Here is an 18,284-nt window from a genome sequence, read left to right as displayed (position 1 = left end):
GTTGTTTGCACGCATGTTTTTTTGCACCCACGTACGGGCACGCCCTAGGATGTTTACACACACACACCCCTACACAAATTTTTTTTTTTTTTTTTTTTTTGGCAAGGAACGGGCACCCACGTACGGGCACGTCCTAGCTTATATATAGTACGGGCATGCCCTAGTATATATAATCGGGAGGTTAAATCAGACGCGGACGTAGCTTCAGGACGTCGATCTTTAATTTGACAAGCTTTCGACCAACAATGGTCTTCTTCTTAGTCGTCCCCAAGTTCAACGGAAGTTTACTTGGGGACGACTAAGAAGAAGACCTTTGTTGGTCGAAAGCTTGTCAAATTAAACATCGACGTCCTGAAGCTACGTCCGCGTCTGATTTAACCTCCCGATTATTTATTTAATGCAAATGAGACGCCCTGCTCGTAAAGTGGATTTTCTACTATTTCTCACAGTTATATATATTATATGTCTGGTTTCCTCTTCCTCCACCATCCTCATCACATCCTCCCAAGTCCAATCTGCTATCGTCTCGATGCGAACTAAACTAGACAAATTAAACTCGGTAGAACGCATACCTCCGCCAGGCTGAACAGTTTACATTTCGTATCCCACTGATAGGCCGGATCTGGATTCGGACCTGAACCAAAAGCTAATCGGCTTGTTCTTGTCACCTAAGCAAGTAATACTGTGATAGTGTCCTGCTTGTAGAACTGTGAACGCCGGTCATCCCTGGCTTTATCCATGTGTCCACATGTTCACCAGTCTGGTTTGTAAGCTCGTTAGCTGTGGCTATGGTGGTGGCAGGTAGGAATGCTGTAATTGGAATGCATTACGGGCATGGCCGACTACTGGCTTTTTGCTTAGTGTATAATTAACATTGTGCTGTAATAATAATGAGTAATTACTGTATTGTTTTTATATCTACCACGTCTTCCATGAACGTCGACTTCGTCCACAACAAAATAGTTATGATGAGTGATCATTAAGTATATGGCCTTCAATTAAAAAGCCAATAAGGAAATGTAACGATATGAAACTTTCCACATCGATTTTGCAACGATTCAAACTTTTTCATGGAACTCAGTATTTAATTATTTTTCAATTTTGATTTTCCACCATGGGCTTGGTGACAAACTGTCGTATCTTTGGGTTTAACTGTCAGAGGTACAAAATGTAAACCCAGTAGTATTGCTAATTCCTGGGTCGTCAGAACCTGCAGAAGTGTTTTGAGAAGGTGGGGGAAGGCCCTACATGGAGACGAATGCCATTCCTCTCTGAAAATGACTTTGAGGAAAGGAGGGATCTCCAAAGGGCATTGCCAGGAACCTCCATCCAAAATAGGCTATATGCAATGGCTACATGGATTTTCACAAGATGAAACTCACAACATTGAACTGCACTGTTTATACCTTAATGGCTTCATCAGCGCAACTTGGGGCAATATTAAATGTGGGAAAACCTCGAATTTAAAGCCACAGGACACCACAAAAGCATAAATGTTGAAAAACACAAAAACACTGCGCACAGGCAAAGAAAATTACAATCAAGAAATATAGAATAATTTTTTCCAGATTCGGATATTCACCAAAATCTGATCATTTCATCCTCAACGCATCCAACCTCTCCACCAAATTTTGTTCGAATCATAACCATAACTTATTGAGATATCTTGTTCACAAACAGGCAGACAGGCAAACAGACAAACAGACAGACAAACAGACAGACAAACAGACAGACAAACAGACAGACACACAAACAGACAGAATAACGCACAAGACCAACCAATGTACTTGAAAAATATTCGATTTTCAGAAGTAACAAACGGGACAGACCGACATATGACGTAACAATGAAACAGACAAACAGGCAGGTGTGAAAACATAACTTCTGCCCACCTTCGGTGGCCGAGGTAGATAACACGAATTTCAAAAAAAGAATATTTTTTAGAAGAATGAGTTCCCTTTCAAGGAACAACTTCAACACAAGAGGAGGCCATTAGCTCCATCAAAACCTGCACTATGATTCCCAACCTATTGTTGTTTGTCTTTGCTCTATCCATTTTAAATGCTCAACTTGAAGCTTATTTTAAATTATCCTCCATATGAAACTTTATTTCAGATAACACACCTTATCTTCTGATGTCCACCATCAGATGATCAATCTAGCTCCTCCTCTTTCACATTGTCATCGGAATCTAATCGATAATAGTAATATATAGTCGACTGACCTGATAGCCGAGGCTCAAGAGGTACACACACTCGTCTCGGAACTGTCTTGCCTGGGGTTTGAATCCCGACCCAGCAAGACGCTCTCATCCTGGTGTTTTTGTTTACAATCCCCAACCTTCTTCTTTTACAATCCCCAACCTTCTTCTTTTACAATCCCCAGACTTCTTATTTTACAATCCCCAGACTTCTTCTTTTACAATCCCCAGACTTCTTATTTTACAATCCCCAACCTTCTTCTTTTACAATCCCCAACCTTCTTCTTTTACAATCCCCAACCTTCTTCTTTTACAATCCCCAACCTTCTTCTTTTACAATCCCCAGACTTCTTCTTTTACAATCCCCAACCTTCTTCTTTTACAATCCCCAACCTTCTTCTTTTACAATCCCCAACCTTCTTCTTTTACAATCCCCAGACTTCTTATTTTACAATCCCCAACCTTCTTCTTTTACAATCCCCAACCTTCTTATTTTACAATCCCCAGACTTCTTTTTTTACAATCCCCAACCTTCTTATTTTATAATCTCCAACCTTCTTCTTTTACAATCCCCAGACTTCTTTTTTTACAATCCCCAACCTTCTTATTTTACAATCCCCAGACTTCTTCTTTTACAATCCCCAACCTTCTTATTTTACAATCCCCAGACTTCTTCTTTTACAATCCCCAACCTTCTTCTTTTACAATCCCCAGACTTCTTCTTTTACAATCCCCAACCTTCTTCTTTTACAATCCCCAACCTTCTTCTTTTACAATCCCCAGACTTCTTATTTTACAATCCCCAACCTTCTTCTTTTACAATCCCCAACCTTCTTCTTTTACAATCCCCAGACTTCTTATTTTACAATCCCCAACCTTCTTCTTTTATAATCTCCAACCTTCTTCTTTTACAATCCCCAGACTTCTTTTTTTACAATCCCCAACCTTCTTATTTTACAATCCCCAGACTTCTTCTTTTACAATCCCCAACCTTCTTCTTTTACAATCCCCAACCTTCTTCTTTTACAATCCCCAGACTTCTTATTTTACAATCCCCAACCTTCTTCTTTTACAATCCCCAACCTTCTTCTTTTACAATCCCCAACCTTCTTCTTTTACAATCCCCAACCTTCTTCTTTTATAATCCCCAGACTTCTTTTTTTACAATCCCCAACCTTCTTCTTTTACAATCCCCAGATTTCTTCTTTTACAATCCCCAGACTTCTTATTTTACAATCCCCAACCTTCTTCTTTTACAATCCCCAACCTTCTTCTTTTACAATCCCCAACCTTCTTCTTTTACAATCCCCAGACTTCTTATTTTACAATCCCCAACCTTCTTCTTTTATAATCTCCAACCTTCTTCTTTTACAATCCCCAGACTTCTTTTTTTACAATCCCCAACCTTCTTATTTTACAATCCCCAGACTTCTTCTTTTACAATCCCCAACCTTCTTCTTTTACAATCCCCAACCTTCTTCTTTTACAATCCCCAACCTTCTTCTTTTACAATCCCCAGACTTCTTTTTTTACAATCCCCAACCTTCTTATTTTACAATCCCCAACCTTCTTCTTTTACAATCCCCAACCTTCTTCTTTTATAATCCCCAGACTTCTTTTTTTACAATCCCCAACCTTCTTCTTTTATAATCCCCAGACTTCTTCTTTTACAATCCCCAACCTTCTTCTTTTACAATCCCCAGACTTCTTATTTTACAATCCCCAAACGTCTTCTTTTATAATCCCCAACCTTCTTCTTTTACAATCCCCAGACTTCTTATTTTACAATCCCCAGACTTCTTCTTTTGCAATCCCCAGACTTCTTATTTTACAATCCCCAACCTTCTTCTTTTACAATCCCCAGACTTCTTCTTTTACAATCCCCAGACTTCTTCTTTTCTAATCCCCAGACTTCTTCTTTTACAATCCCCAGACTTCTTCTTTTACAATCCCCAGACTTCTTATTTTATAATCCCCAACCTTCTTATTTTACAATCCCCAGACTTCTTCTTTTACAATCCCCAACCTTCTTCTTTTACAATCCCCAGACTTCTTATTTTACAATCCCCAAACTTCTTCTTTTACAATCCCCATACTTCTTCTTTTACAATCCCCAGACTTCTTCTTTTACAATCCCCAGACTTCTTATTTTACAATCCCCAAACTTCTTATTTTACAATCCCCAGACATCTTATTTTACAATCCCCAAACTTCTTATTTTACAATCCCCAGACTTCTTCTTTTACAATCCCCAGACTTCTTCTTTTACAATCCCCAGACGTCTTCTTTTACAATCCCCAACCTTCTTCTCTTACAATCCCCAGACTTCTTATTTTACAATCCCCAACCTTCTTCTTTTACAATCCCCAGACTTCTTCTTTTACAATCCCCAACCTTCTTATTTTACAATCCCCAGACTTCTCCTTTTACAATCCCCAGACTTCTTATTTTACAATCCCCAGACTTCTTCTTTTATAATCCCCAGACTTCTTCTTTTATAATCCCCAGACTTCTTCTTTTACAATCCCCAACCTTCTTCTTTTACAATCCCCAGACTTCTTATTTTACAATCCCCAACCTTCTTCTTTTACAATCCCCAGACTTCTTCTTTTACAATCCCCAGACTTCTTCTTTTACAATCCCCAGACTTCTTATTTTACAATCCCCAACCTTCTTCTTTTACAATCCCCAGACTTCTTCTTTTACAATCCCCAACCTTCTTCTTTTACAATCCCCAGACTTCTTCTTTTACAATCCCCAACCTTCTTCTTTTACAATCCCCAGACTTCTTATTTTACAATCCCCAAACTTCTTCTTTTACAATCCCCATACTTCTTCTTTTACAATCCCCAGACTTCTTCTTTTACAATCCCCAGACTTCTTATTTTACAATCCCCAAACTTCTTATTTTACAATCCCCAGACATCTTATTTTACAATCCCCAAACTTCTTATTTTACAATCCCCAGACTTCTTATTTTACAATCCCCAAACTTCTTCTTTTACAATCCCCAACCTTCCTCTTTTACAATCCCCAGACTTCTGCTTTTACAATCCCCAACCTACTTCTTTTACAATCCCCAACCTTCTTATTTTACAATCCCCAGACTTCTTCTTTTATAATCGCCAACCACCAACTTTCTTCTTTTACAATCCCCAACCCACAACTTTGGTCTTCTACAATCCCCAACCTTCTTTTACAATCCCCAACTCGCAACTTTCTTATTTTACAATCTGCAACCTTCTTTTACAATCCCCAACCCCCCACCCTTCTTCTTTTACAAGCCCCATCCCTCAACCTTCTTATTTTACAATCCCCAACCCACAACTTTTGTCTTTTTCAATCCCCAACCTTCTTTTACAATCCCCAACCCCCAGCTTTCTTATTTTAGAAAATCCCCAACCTTCTTTTACAATCTTCATCCCTCAACTCTCTTCTTGTGCAATCCCCAATCCAAGATTTGGTGTCATTGGAATCCATGCCAAGCTGGAGTGCCACATCCCACGAGGCAGGAAAAGTACTTAACCTATCTCGATATTCATGGTAAGTAATGACGATTCGCTTTCCATCACCCGTGACCATAAATTTTAACACGACTCTTGAGTGACCCACAACCTTTTTGACCACGAAGACTTATTCAAAATAACTTGTATGGAGCTTCTCTATTTATTTTGTGCTTTGAATCGACTGCCCGGTTGTTTGAGGTCTGTATCTGCTCTGCAATACTCTGGTATCCATTCTGCGTCGAAATAGGGGAAATGGCGGGGAAAGAGGTTGGGCTTGGTGAATGCACCTCCAGCAATCACGTGATAACATGGAGAAGCCCATGATGACGCCAATATGCGTAAGAAGTTGCTTCCGCACTCGAACAGATAAACAAGACGTTTTGTGATACAAACAGTAATTGCCTCAATAAGTTACCAATGCTAGTTACAAGTGTATTTGTCACAGTAATTGACTCGATAAGTTAGTTATGTTAGTTATAAGTGTATTTGTCACAGTAATTGACTTGATAAGTTAGTTTTGTGTATTTGTCACAGTAGTTGCTTTGATAAGTTAGTTCTGTTAGTTATAAGTTTATTTGTCACAGTAATTGCCCCGATAAGTTAGATATATTAGTTATGTGTATTTGTCACAGTAATTGCCCCGATAAGTTAGTTATGTTAGTTATAAGTGTATTTGTCACAGTAATTGCCTCAATAAGTTACCGATGAAGGTTACAAGTGTATTTGTCACAGTAATTCACTTTATAAGTTAGTTATGTTCATTATAAGTGTATTTGTCACAGTAATTGCCCTGATAAGTTAGTTATGTTAGTTATGAGTGTATTTGTCACAGTAATTGCCCCCACAAGTCAGTTATGTTAGTTATAACTGTATTTGTCACAGTAATTGACTCGATAAGTTAGTTATGTTAGTTATGAGTGTATTTGTCACAGTAATTGACTTGATAAGTTAGTTATGTTAGTTATAACTGTACTTGTCACAGTAATTGACTTGATAAGTTGGTTATGTTAGTTATAACTGTACTTGTCACAGTAATTGACTCGATAAGTTAGTTATGTTCGGTATAAGTGTATTTGTCACAGTAATTGCCCTGATAAGTTAGTTATGTTCGTTATAAGTGTATTTGTCACAGTAATTGCCCTGATAAGTTAGTTATGTTAGTTATGAGTGTATTTGTCACCGTAATTGCCCCCCATAAGTCAGTTATGTTAGTTATAACTGTATTTGTCACAGTAATTGGCTCGATAAGTTAGTTATGTTAGTTATGAGTGTATTTGTGACAGTAATTGACTCGATAAGTTAGTTATGTTAGTTATAAGTGTATTTGTCACAGAAATTGACTAGATAAGTTAGTTATGTTCGGTATAAGTGTATTTTTCACAGTAATTGCCCCGATACGTTAGTTATGTTAGTTATAAGTGTATTTGTCACAGTAATTGACTCGATAAGTTAGTTATGTTAGTTATAAGTGTATTTGTCACAGTAATTGACTTGATAAGTTCGTTATGTTAGTTATAACTGCATTTGTCACAGTAATTACCTCAATAAGTTAGTTATGTTAGCTATAAGTGTATTTGTCACAGTAATTGCCCCCATAAGTCAGTTATGTTAGTTATAACTGTATTTGTCACAGTAATTGACTCGATAAGTTAGTTATGTTAGTTTTGAGTGCATTTGTCACAGTAATTGACTTGATAAGTTAGTTATGTTAGTTATAACTGTACGTGTTACAGTAATTGACTCGATAAGTTAGTTATGTTAGTTATGAGTGTATTTGTCACAGTAATTGACTTGATAAGTTAGTTATGTTAGTTATGTGTGTATTTGTCACAGTAATTGACTTGATAAGTTAGTTATGTTAGTTATGAGTGTATTTGTCACAGTAATTGCCCCGATAAGTTAGTTATGTTAGTTATGAGTGTATTTGTCACAGTAATTGCCCCGATAAGTTAGTTATGTTAGTTATGAGTGTATTTGTCACAGTAATTGCCCCGATAAGTTAGTTATGTTAGTTATGAGTGTATTTGTCACAGTAATTGCCCCGATAAGTTAGTTATGTTAGTTATGAGTGTATTTGTCACAGTAATTGCCCCGATAAGTTAGTTATGTTAGTTATAAGTGTATTTGTCACAGTAATTGCCCCGATAAGTTAGTTATGTTAGTTATGAGTGTATTTGTCACAGTAATTGCCCCGATAAGTTAGTTATGTTAGTTATGAGTGTATTTGTCACAGTAATTGCCCCGATAAGTTAGTTATGTTAGTTATGAGTGTATTTGTCACAGTAATTGACTCGATAAGTTAGTTATGTTAGTTTTGAGTGCATTTGTCACAGTAATTGACTTGATAAGTTAGTTATGTTAGTTATAACTGTACGTGTTACAGTAATTGACTCGATAAGTTAGTTATGTTAGTTATGAGTGTATTTGTCACAGTAATTGACTTGATAAGTTAGTTATGTTAGTTATGTGTGTATTTGTCACAGTAATTGACTTGATAAGTTAGTTATGTTAGTTATGAGTGTATTTGTCACAGTAATTGCCCCGATAAGTTAGTTATGTTAGTTATGAGTGTATTTGTCGATTCAATGGTAAAATGTCTCAACGTTTACCTCTAATGTCAACATTTGTTGGTTCCTTTTAGCTACAAACAGGAATAATTGCTCTGGGAAAGAATATTTTGACGAAATAAGAATAAAAGTTGCTCTTTACTAAAATTAACAAACTTTTACAAAGACTTGAGGCCAAAACTCACGCAATAAATAAATCTTTGTGGTGCCCAGAATATCTCCTGTAGAAGATACATCTGCCAGCAATTAATTAATTAAATCTTCCGTGGCCTTTTTAAGTTCAACTGAAAACTCTCAAGAACTCAATCATTTCCCAGCATAAAGCCATTGCTTTGACACACCTCTAGCAAATGAAAAATCTGATAGATTTCGTCTTGTCAGCATGAAAGCCAAACCGCATCCACTTTACATCTTGCATTGCCTCGGGGTCATTTTATGGAAAAATTCTCTTAAATCAGATATAATGGGGCTTAATCTAGGAGGATGTGGCAGCAGCCACCATACAAACTGCCCCTACAACTACCCCAAGATGGATGGCCGGGTTTATCCGATATGGCCATTTTTCAACGTGGACCCAATTCACCGCGACTTCATGCTTCATGCCACTCGTTCGTTGCATACATCAATGATCCTCCATCACCCAATTAGAATTGATCAGTGAAGAAATAGCTTTGTTCCTTTGTATAGTGTGATTGGGTTGGTATGATGGCCTAGAGCAGTGCTTCCAAAACTTTTTTGTCCATGACCCGAAATTTGAAATCACATACTTCGCGCGACCCGGATGGTACTGGCACCTACTTGGTACCGGTACCTACAATAAGAACGGTTGGAGAAAATGCTGTCGACATTGAAAATCCCCTCAAAAACCGGGATTTGCGAGAAGTTGGCAACTGCCAACGTTTGAATCGGGTATAATCGCTGTCAGACGAAGCAGTGGCGCGTAGTCATTCAAGACCAAGCAGAAGACCCTTGCGACCCTGAGTTTGGGAACCCATGGCCTGGAGGTACACACACTCCCATATGAGCTGTATTCTCTGGGTTCGAATCTCGAGCCAGTATACACTGACCATCCTGGTGTTTGCACATGCAGATTGATGCATCAATGTATTCTGCGTCCTTTGGAATGACGTAAATCAGAGGACCAGTCAGTATTGGGGGAGGAGGGGGGGGGGGGGGAGAAAAAGATCCCTTGGTGTCTTTCACGAATGATAACTTGCTAAATTCAAAATTATTGTCCTGGCCGACTATTGGGAAGGCAATGGCAAACCACCCAGCATAACCATCGTCAATAAGTTGCTTCTGGAGCACCAACGCTTTGTCAAGAGAACTTTGTTAATGGAGAACAAATGAGGTGGTAAAGGAACTTCTTTTTTTTTTAATTAATAGTACGTATTGTTAAAGATGAGCAATCAGTGTAAAGGAAGTTTGGAAACGGATTTTGAGGATAGATAAGGCTTGAGGACCCAGACAGCTTTTATCTGAAGGGACTAAAGGAAGTAAGGAAAGAAGTGAGTACAGTGTATACCCTTATATTTAGACCCTTGTATAACTTATTTAGGGCAGGAGAAATACCACAAGATTAGAGAAGGTAACAAATATGGTGTAAATAGATAGGTGGGGTTAAGGGAGGTACAGACTCTAAGTTTAACTTTGAGAAACTCTTCTCAAACATAATCAGGTATGTTGTGAAGCAGCAGAGAGAAAGGGATAATCAGAATGGGTTGGGATGTTAGGATGGCCTCGAGGTGTGTACATTCACCTCTAAGCTGCCTCGTCTTTTTTTTTTTTTTTGGAATACAAGATCGAGGCTCGTGTAAGAGCTAACATTAATCACAAAAAACCAAACGGACACATAAGACGAAATAAAGGGAGCGGGAGACAAGATGGGGAGAGAGGGGGAAGCACACAAGTACAACATTTGAGAGCAGGGACATCGGGAGATCTGTGGGAGGGAGAGGGCTTGGGGGGAGGAGGCATGGGAAGAGGGGGGGAGGCATGGGAAGAGGGGGGGAGGCATGGGAAGGGGATGGCGGTAATGAAAAGAGATTATTTCCTCTTGGTTCGCATCCCAGCTATAAACTGTCATCCGGTGATTCATCAATGTCTGTGCCATCCTTCTGGATGGAGGTTAACCTGGGCATCCTGTCCGTCAGCATTCAAACATCTCGTGGTGTCCTTTGCGAAGAGTAGGCGAGCCATCGCTGGCAGCATGGACACATTACAAATTCCTCCCTTGCGCCATCGGAACAGCCACACCCTCAGCCAATGATGTTACCCCGCAGCCTTGTGCTGCGTACGAAAGAAGCAGAAGCGTGGCTTTACAAAAGGTAAGTTGTGAACTAACCTATTGGAGTTTTGTTGAAGGGTTAACTAGCTAGGAAGATGGTGCTGGTGCAGTCATTGGCGATTGCGACCCACTGTTTGCATCATTACAGAGGTGCTGATGCCGATTCAGTGCCCCCCTACAATGCCAAAGACCCCCCACCAAATAGGATTTCCCCCTCCCACCAAATAATGCCAACAGACAGTACACACAGGTTAACATCGATTTCAGGGCCCATGCCCTCATTGATGCAACACCCGACCTGCAAGCATGGCCTCAATACACCTCTTCACCACTACCTCGGGTCAACCCCCATCCATACTCATGATCTCTTCTACCCCAAATTATCCCATTCCCAAGCACTCAAATTTTCCATGATATTGTGATTTTCCCCCCTGGTGGAGTAGTGCAGGGGACAGTTTGGTTTGGGATGGGTTTGGAAACCAGTGTTTGTGGTTTGTCTAAACGAGGTGTGATGGAGGAGGAACGTAGGTGTTCAGATTTGGAGATGACGCAAAGCTCTAGGGGTAAAGTAAACAATGAGTAAGGAAGTTTTCAAGTTTCAGAAGAGTTTAGATCTTTAGGGAAATAGCAAATGGATGGAAATTTAAATTGTTGCAAAATGCGAGTTTACAGTTATTTGAAGGAATAATAGGAAAAGAGATTATTTCCTTAATGGGGAAATTTTGTAGCAAGTTGATGATGGAAGAGATGTAGGGATAATATTAAACAGAACACTCTTCAATAAACAAAAAATGGGATAAACAGGATATTTGGCCGTATTGATGGGAATTATGTAGACGGCTGAACCTGGTGTTGGCTTAGCGATTTGGGTGCTGGCTTGGGATCCTAGGATCCTGAGTTTGAATCCCGGTTGATCGTTGAATTAACACCAGGTGGGTTGACTCAGCCTGTCATCCTTCTGAGGTCGGAAAATTGAGTACCAACTTTTTGGGATGAATAAGCCATTCGGGTATCCTGCCTTGGAGTCGCGACCCATCCAGGATTGTGCCCAATAGCCAAGGAAACAGCTTCGGCAGCCCCATGCATTGTCACGGTACAAAAAGGAATGGTCATCATCATCATGTACACGTCTGAGGGAGGATGTTGACTTACACTATGTAGACGTCTGGTTTGGCCATATATAGAGCATAATATGCTCAGTTTTTGTCTTCTTGTTGTCCCTCGCCCATCCGACAAGGTCGGAGACCGGAGACTAAAATGGGCTCCGTCGGTCCATGTCATTTTTGTGTACGTGATATTTCAAAAAACCGTTGACCATTTAGCTTTCATATTACACAGATGTATTCCTCATACCATGCAAAAGGCGGGGGAACTAGAATACCAGCTCCTTCTTATAATAAGGACACAAATTGCAGCTGCTGTACAGAGGGATCAATGTAGAGCAACTGATACCATGTTTGAGCCATCTTGGTTTTGTTGTACAAGATCGAGGCTCATAGAAAAACGACATGACAGTGGGTAGAAATGCAATGCTCTGATAGTGAGACAGTATAGGCTGGCAGGATACCTTACAGGTATGTACTTTGAGCTGTCTAGCCTGGAATCCAATCTCGGCCCCGCTATAAACGGCCAATCTGGTGTTGCGCAGGCACGGCGAGGCATCCATGTTTGTGCCATCCCTCGGATGGACATTCAACTGGGCGTCCGGTGCACCAGCACCGAGGACGTTCGTGCACGTCAAAAATACCACAGTGTCTTTTGCAAAAGGTAGGCGAGTTATCGCCATCACTGTGAACAAGTTCCAAATTTCTGCCACAGGTAAACCGCTCACCTGCTCAACCGCCTGATGGCGCAATTGCTTCACAGAGATCAAACACTTTCAACTTCTCACCTAATATTCATAATTATTATTAGTTTTCATTCGAATTTCTACAGTCCTTCATCAACAAACTCAAAAACAATAACTTCATAATCCCTGGCAACATAAATTACTGTAGTTGCTATAACGTATTAAATGCTTCAATTCACTTTGCAAATCTTGCTTTGTAAAATTAAAACTCAACAAATGAAGACTTCAGAATTATTGGCAAATATTGTGCATTTTTAGTTATCTCTTATTCGAGGAAGTTTGGAAATTCAACTCCTAATTTAAAACGTTTGGTACAAATTCAAAGATGGAGTAAGCGTAAAACACCGAGGGCGCGATGTGGTATCTTTCGCGAAGAGTACATGCGAGTTATCTCCGGCATCCTGATCAAATTACAAATTCCTGCCCAAATAAACTTCAATCAAGCGTCAGGAATGTTCAGTCGATGGGTGAACGACTTGAGCCCAAACAATTCCCTTGGCTGAACCCACAAGAAGGTGGGAATAATTGGTCCCATAAAGAAGAGACCACCGCGTTGCCTCGGTGGGAACATTTGAAAAAGAGGAGGGGAAAACCTTATATCATCGAAGTTTACACCTTAAAGGTGCTGGGGAAGGTAAAGAGCAAGAAGTCTGATCACGACGAGGTTGTTTTTCTTTTGCAACCGAAATTTGGGGAAAAAACGGCACAACGAGCACACGGAGCAGGTAACCGCTCACGGAGCAGGTAACCGCTCAGAGAACCGCAAACAACAACGAATAAGTAGTGTTAGTGCCACGCAACCATTTCTCAACCCCAAAGCAACAAGTCTGTCGATCCCTCTGCCCACTCTTTTCTCCCTCGTACCGCCCACTCCCCCATCCATTGCTACCCCTACCCCCTCCAAGCCACCAAGCTCGGGGTCTGTTCAGCGTCTGAGCAGCAAACAGCACATCTGGAGCACAGACGCCTTTTGCCATCACACTTCATGGCGCTGCTACAATCACACTTATCGATCCTCAAAATGAAACTTCATTCTCATTCAATAAAGAAAACTTTGCTCTTCAAACATTCTTCCAATTATTACAACATTTATTTATCCGAGTCTTCTCTTTTTTTTTCCAGGCGAAATTTCAATCCCTGGTGCGCAATTATCGCCGAGATTTCGTACGTAGGAACAAGTATAGTGAGCGGGATAACAAGGAGCAAGGACGTTTAGAGACGGACATCACGATACGTACGAGCACGTACTGTCTACGAAGCCGATATTTGACTGACATGTCCGCAGCGGTCTCTTTTTCCGTGCGCATTTCCGTGCGCATTTGTCGATCGATGAAATTCACCAGCAGCAACTTTTTTTTGTTGATTCTCGATTCATTTTCGACTCTTCTTGATTTTTCTTCCGGCAACGAGACGACGTCGTTCGTTTTCACAGAGCCAGGTAAAGCGCACGTGAGTTGCTGCGCTCGCGCGACAAAAACGGGAGCGCGAGTTTGAATGCGCAGGTGTTGATTAAGATCTCGTTCGCGAGACGGTTACCTTTTTATCGGTGAAATTGAATTACCCAATTAATTTCACCGACTATGCCTGAGAACGCTCAGCTAAGCCTGTAAGTTACATCTCAACTTCTCCATCGTTTACAACTACTTGGATTAAACTTCGATTAAACTCCAAGCTGAGTTGGAGTGAAATATCGAATCTTAATTCGCACTTCGATCGAACTTCCTCATTTTGCCTTTTTTCTTCCATATAGGATCCTGGAGAGAATTTTGTATGTTCTTTGTGGACGTAATTATAGTGCAGGCCACGTAGTTACTGATAACTCCTCGTGCATACAAAACAAACAACAACAGCAACACGTGAACTCACTTGCTTGGTAAAACATAGCAAGTACCTTGGAGGGTGCCGGTGCCTCGTACGTGGAATATAGTTTGCAAAGCACGAACACAGGTGGAGGTTTCGAGCAGATGTCCCTTTAGCACTCCTCGACTCCTGTCCTCGCGATGTATCCGGTCAGCGGGTAGTCGCGGCTACCTGCCATCGCCGAGCTCCCACGGCAACAGGGGCGTCCTGGGATCCAGAGTCTGGATCCACCGGTACTTGGAAGCCGTAGAAGTCGGAGGATCTAATTGGACGTTGTAAACAGTAAGGTAGTTGGATGGTAACCCCGCGGGCGACTTGTTGCGCGTCCGTCCGTAATGTGTGTGATGCTCTTTAGCGATGGGTCTGGAGCGAGGGGTAACGGGGAGGGGTGCACGGAGGTGTGTGTGTGTCTAGCAGGGGGTAAGGGGAGGGTTGGGGGTGGTTAGTAGGATGAGGCAGCGGTTCGCACTGCGCTGCGATCTGCCAATGGCGCCGGCACATGTAAATGAGACGGGGGGAGAGTGCACGCCTCCCGCACATGGAACAATGAGCTCGAGCGCACGTCTGCACGGAGCGAGACACAACATCGCTGTCACGCACTTAATACAATTGCAATCTACAAAGCTTGGAAACTTGTAGAGAGAAAAACCACAAAAGCTTTTAACACGCGGGAATTGTTTCTGCAGTTTTGCATGGAAGAGTTTGTGCAAACTTTTCCAGGAGTATCAATAAAGTTTCCGGTGGCGTGCTCATTACCTGTTCCGCCGCAATGTTTGCCGATTGGTGTTTTGTCCAGCCGATGTGTAACTGAGCGTCGCCGAGGCAGCGATCGGAAAGCAATAAGAAAAACAAATTTGATTCTTTTCACAAAGAGTCGTCGGCTCGGGATGAATGAGCATCGCGATTCGTTTCACGCTAAAAGTCCCCGACGAGTCCAAGCTGGAAAGCACAGGACAGTCTCCGCCCACTTCACGATGACGCCCCGCCCATCGCAAAATACGCTCATCCATGAGATTCAATTCAAGGTATTGTGACCGCGAATTGCAAAGTTCTGCATCCATCACGAGTGTGGACCGAGGTATACGCGAGCTGGACGCCAAAGTCGAGACGTTGCAATCCAGCCGAACTCAATCCAGAGCTCTGGGTCGCAAAAGCGCTCGGGTATCGGTAAGGAGTGAATAATGGCAGATTATTGTGCAAGAATGAGCAAAGCAAACAAAAAGGGAACGGGCTTGCTTCACGAAGGGCCGTCTGCAGAGCAAAATCAGCTGCGAGCCCGAGGCGGGTAGAGGATGGGGGGGGGGGCAGTGGGGGCACCAGTCTGTTGCATTGTTACAAGGGAGACGCACGTTTGGGAACCCAAAGATAAACTAGTGTGCAAAGTTTCCATTAGTGCATTTTTTTAGAACTTTTAAAAACAAAGAGGCAGACAATGACTTGGTAAAGCAAGTACTGCATTTCTTTTGTTTGCGAGCTGCAACCCCATGTGGGATATATATATATATATATATATATATATATATATATATATATATATATATATATATATATATATATATATATATATATATATATGTATATATATATATGTATATATATATATGTATATATATATATGTATATATATATGTATATATATATATGTATATATATATATATGTATATATATATATGTATATATATATATATGTATATATATATATGTATATATATATATATATGTATATATATATATGTATATATATATATATATATCAGTCATTATGCGACTTCATACCATGAGTGGTGAACCACCATCAAGGTATCCCATCCAGCTTTGCTGTACCTTAATGGGAGCGATAAGCACCGCCTGCCACATGGTACATTATGTCTGGTATCCACTCATTATATGGAGTCGTGTATATATATATATATATATATATATATATATATATATATATATATATATATATATATATATATATATATATATATACATATATATATACATATATGTGTGTATTTGTAAAAAAAATACATGTATATATACATGTATTTCCACGTTACACACAAGCACATATACACACACCCATACACACCCCCGTATACACCACCGACGGCACGCAGGAATCGCCCCGTTTCTTGCGCACAAGAAGAGTCGCTGTGCTTTCAAACCGCCCCAAGGCGACCTCAGGCTGACAATATTGTTTCCAGATGTGGCGAACGTTTTCTTTCCTTTCGCCCAGAAAACTTGGATTCCATCAGCCTGGGACGGAGCGTGTTTCCTGCTGTTAATGGAGAACCGTATTGCGCCGAGTTCTTGAGCCCCGCAACCCCCTCGCACGCGCGCGCTCATCCCCCACCCTCCCCCCACTCCCCCACCCAGCGTCGGCACCAAGGGAGACGATCAGCCGGTAACTCGCCATTCCAGCCAATCACGGCCGAGCGAAGATCACAATTCAAACCAAATTGTTTCCAGATTCCTGCACGGGGCTTTGCTTTCCTTCGCTAACAACTCCAGAGGAATTTAATTCGCAATGACGAGACTCCCGCCTCCTCAGGTCTTATAGTGGAAACGCGCTCTCGGCGGGCCGGGACCTCCCTTTCCAAAATCGATATCAAATCAAGCTTTCGATTCCAAACGATACCTGGGACGTATCAAACAATTGCCTGGTATTCACCTCGTTTTGGGGGTATTCTTTTTTTGGACATTTCTCTTGTGCGTTAATCCCTCGTTCACGCTGCCAACTTTTGACCCAGAAAATCGAGGCGCTTTTGAAAGTTTCTTGAGATGGAGTGCGAAGGCCAGAGGTCGTTGATATATCTGGATATTTTGTTTCTTCCCTCCATTTGTCCTCATAACGGCGAGAGAAGCCGAGAGGAAAAGGCAAAGCTCAATTCCAACTCGATTTTCGCACCAAATCAATGAACTCGCTCACCTGGCGCATGCGCTCACCTGCGTCTGATATGAAAATGATCATCCCCGTTGTGATTGATTTGAAAATGTCGTAAGATACACGTGTTATTTGGTGCAGAATATCGAGGTTATTGATTTCTCGAGACCAGTTCGTGTATCGATTGATATCCTCGATTATGGGGAAAAGCAGACGAACCCCTAACCCGCAACTCAACGTCTCGTCTGTTCCTTTCCTTGTTTGTTTTGACTCTTTGAAATGCGCATTTTCAGACGAGATTAGAGGTTAATCACGCTGTAGCCGATCCGGTCCAAATGGATGTGCTGGTGAAACAATCAATCACTCCACAAGACATCTCTGGGTGTTTAAAGCAAGTGTGGACCCGGCGGGCGCCACCACTTGAATCCACGGTCGTTTAAGAAGCTTTGGATACAGATAACCTTCGGAGAGATCGGTGCTTCGAATCCGGTGTGTAAGGCTTTCCACCTGCACCGCAGAAGATGGTGCTTTGCATCTATAAACATTTAGGTCACTCATTAAGAGCCTCTCGGAGGGATTAATCCCGGTTTGTTGACTCTGTTGGCCTGTATTGAGGCGCACAGCTTGGGGTCGTCGTCCCCCCTTCCCAAAGCCACCCTCCCCACACACACACGCACACACACACACACATACACACACACACACACACACACACACACACACTCTTCATGCTCCCTTGTTACCCTCGACCCCTGATGACGCCTCGTCCCAACAGTGGAGGTGTGCGAACACAACCGAAGCACACCCTTCCTCCACCCCCTTTTTCTCCCCCAATCTCCAGCACTTGCCCCCCTGAAATGCCCGCCCCATCCAACACCAGCCCCAACAACCCCACTGCTGACTTGCCTCCCGTCGAGCAGACGAACCTTTATCAGACATCATCATTTTGAAGCTGGATAACGAAGATCGAGCCAAAGAAGAAGAAGACGATGAGGAAGAAGAAGCAGCAAAAGAAGCAACGCAGGTAAAATGGCTTAAATGTGCGGAAAGTATGGCATGAGGTTGTCCAGAAATATGTACTTATCACAAGAGTAACGGACGTCAGGAGACAAGGGGGTTGTAAACGGCAGAAAGCACGTCAC

General features: G+C 41.5%; 1 protein-coding gene across 2 annotated transcripts in view; it reads right to left on the bottom strand.

Annotated features, from left to right (window-relative positions):
- Positions 1-15,131, bottom strand: part of PDGFRA (platelet derived growth factor receptor alpha) — a 124,149-nt gene extending 109,018 nt beyond the window's left edge. Inside the window, exon 1 of one of the 2 annotated variants that reach the window (XM_068103933.2) lies at positions 15,026-15,131. The gene's annotated coding sequence lies outside the window, so the exon portion shown is untranslated. Of the gene's footprint in view, positions 1-14,300; positions 14,644-15,025 lie in introns of those variants that run through there. The other variant, XM_068103932.2, reaches the window with a different exon arrangement.
- Positions 15,132-18,284: the final 3,153 nt, after the last annotated feature.

Source organism: Myxine glutinosa, chromosome 4 (genome assembly GCF_964187855.1).
Source record: "Myxine glutinosa chromosome 4, kmMyxGlut1.1, whole genome shotgun sequence".
In the NCBI taxonomy this organism is placed as follows: domain Eukaryota; kingdom Metazoa; phylum Chordata; class Myxini; order Myxiniformes; family Myxinidae; genus Myxine; species Myxine glutinosa.
The sequence above is the reverse complement of the archived record's forward strand: the minus strand, read 5'-3'. Positions and strand labels throughout refer to the sequence as shown.